Source organism: Quercus robur, chromosome 11 (genome assembly GCF_932294415.1).
Source record: "Quercus robur chromosome 11, dhQueRobu3.1, whole genome shotgun sequence".
Lineage (NCBI taxonomy): Eukaryota > Viridiplantae > Streptophyta > Magnoliopsida > Fagales > Fagaceae > Quercus > Quercus robur.
The window spans coordinates 53,176,988-53,179,544 of record NC_065544.1 but is presented as its reverse complement, the minus strand read 5'-3'; the positions used below and the strand labels follow the sequence as shown (position 1 = coordinate 53,179,544).

Sequence of the window (2,557 nt, the reverse complement as noted above, 5' to 3'; positions counted from 1 at the left end):
ATGTTGCACCATTCCTGTTGACTTTTTTTTTAGTATCAATATTTCTAGACCCTTTTGGATTATATAACTCAGTATGCACAAATTCCATCAAGCATACCGTAGGTTTATGGTTTATAAATTCTTGTTGACACCTAATTAATGCGGAATATAACTTCGCCCCACATTGTAAAGAAGATAAAACAAATAATGGGTGACTCATAATTATAAGGTGCTATACCAAAATGGTCAAACTCACTGAGCCGTGTGGTGAGCACAAGTCGAACTATTCTTTCGCCTTTTACTAAAGAATACCGTGTGCTCACTACTTATTTTGCAGCATACATTTGTTTTTGGAGGGGTTGAGTTATAAATCCCTTACAATGTTTAGTTTAAGATTTATTTTTTTTTTAAGTTTTATTTTTGATGACATATATTTGTTAAGCAAAGCAATAATCTTCATAAGAAAATATTACTTTCCTCAAATAAAGCTAGCACCAAATATGCATGTCAGCATTTGTCCTTTTGGTAATAAAAATGTTCTTAAATTGAATACAATATTATTCTAAGCACAAGGTGGAGTCGGAGTTTGAAAATGTTATTCAATCAAACATTGATTTTTTGATGCATTGTATCCGTTTATGTAATAGATTGATACAAATCAATGTGGGCGAATGATAAAAGAAAAAAAAATAAATGTTCAATTTATAATTAAAAAAATGGACTGCTTTGTTTACTAATAATATAAGCTTAAATTTCTGAATTTGTTCGTGATTTATTTGGGTTTTAACCGGTTAGTTGAAATTATAGTTAAAAGATATTGTTAGAATTGGTTCATGTCTTTGTACATTTTTTAGATAATTCAATAGTTACAACTAGAGAATGTGACCAGAATTTGAATCCTAGAGCTATAAGAGGCTCTTAGCGTTTCTGTCATGTCCATATGATTGAACAAGTTTGAGTAGTTGGTCTGGTATAATTTTTTAAACCAGAAGTAAATATCCTAATAAAATTCAATCACTAGCTAAAAGAAAAGGGAAAGGGAAAATTTTAATGTAAATATACTTTTTATTTTTTGAGGATATGGGATAGGTCATGTTGTTTTATTGATTGCTTTTTTAGAGGGAGTTGTTATATTGCTTGTTGATTGCAAACTCCATATCCTATCAGCTCCTGGGCCTAAAATATGCGTCTTGTATTTGCTTATAATAACTATGTGGCCGACAAAGATGCACTGATCAATATAAATGGATCAATCAATCTACCTGCCAATCACAATTTCGGGTTTGGTACTCCAGATCTAATTTAGGATTCGGAATAGTAAAGAAAATTATATGAAGCAAAACACATGTTTTACATTAATATTCCGTGAAAAACGTGCACTACAATTAGCCTTTTTTTTTTTTTTTTTTTTTTTTGCGAAGGCAATTAGCCAACTAGATAGCTTAGTTTTTTTGATGAACAGATAGCTTAGTTAATAGCAAGTACTCAAGATGGATTATTAAAATGCCTATTGTACTGAATTAGGCTAGGCTAATGTAAAGAGCTATATATATATATATATATATATATAGAAATGTTACAAATTTTTATAAATCTTACAAACGGGTGTGTCACTACTTATAAAGAAATCATTTAAATATTTACTTATTAAGTAATCACACATATACATGAATACCTTTCTCTCTCCTACAGCTTGTAGGAGAGAGAAAGTTTTCTCTCTCCCTCTGTAGGAGTTCTTTTCTCTTGGTTTTAGTACAAGTTCTCTCCCTCCATCTATACGGGTTCCTTCTCTGAGTCTTTGTAGCCCACAAGGTCTGATTAAAACTCCTTAGCATCATGAATCTTGCAATCACTAGGGGCTTTTAGCATTTTCAACTTACAGATAAGGAAGATGAAGTCGCCGTTTCAACCTTGCGACCGGACCTGGGTTTCGGATCTATGGTTTGTCTGTTTCTCATCAAGGTAAGTCCGTTTGTCTGGAGGATAGGTTCAGATCTAAAACCTGTAGATAGGGGAATAAAGGTCCTCCAACTTATGTTCAAATCTTGTGTTCAAATGAAATGGCTTCCCTTCTTTTGCTTTATCTGTGTTTTTGTGGGTCTTGGTGAGAAGCATCGTTTGGGGTTCCAAGGTAAGTTCAGCCGTCTTCGGCTTTTTGGGGATTGGATCAGAGAATATTGTGGTTGTGTGAGGGTTTTTGTGAAACATGGAGTTGCTAGCAGAAGTGGACCGGCGGAGAAAGGAAAGGATGATGGCGCTGGTGTACGGAGTCTGGTGAGTCTAGCGAGTAGGGGCACGGAGCGAGCGAGGCACTCAGTTGCTTTGTCAAATCGCACATGCTCCAACAACATGAACCGACAGCAAGGCAGCAAGTCAGGTGTGCTGTCTAGTCCGCCCCTTGAGCCCAGCGCCCTCTTCATACATGCTCTTTCATGTTTCCCAAGGGTCCTCCATGCAGAAGTCAAAGCTTCGATTTTGGGCTTACTTTTGTTTCCCTCTGAGGCCCAAAAATCTCCTTGCCATTTACCCATAAGTACTCCATCTCCCTATTATGAGCCCACCAATACCCCTTTAAAAA

General features: G+C 35.5%; 1 pseudogene; it reads left to right on the top strand.

Annotated features, from left to right (window-relative positions):
• Window positions 1-236: 236 nt before the first annotated feature.
• Window positions 237-355, top strand: LOC126707746 (U5 spliceosomal RNA; annotated as a pseudogene).
• Window positions 356-2,557: the final 2,202 nt, after the last annotated feature.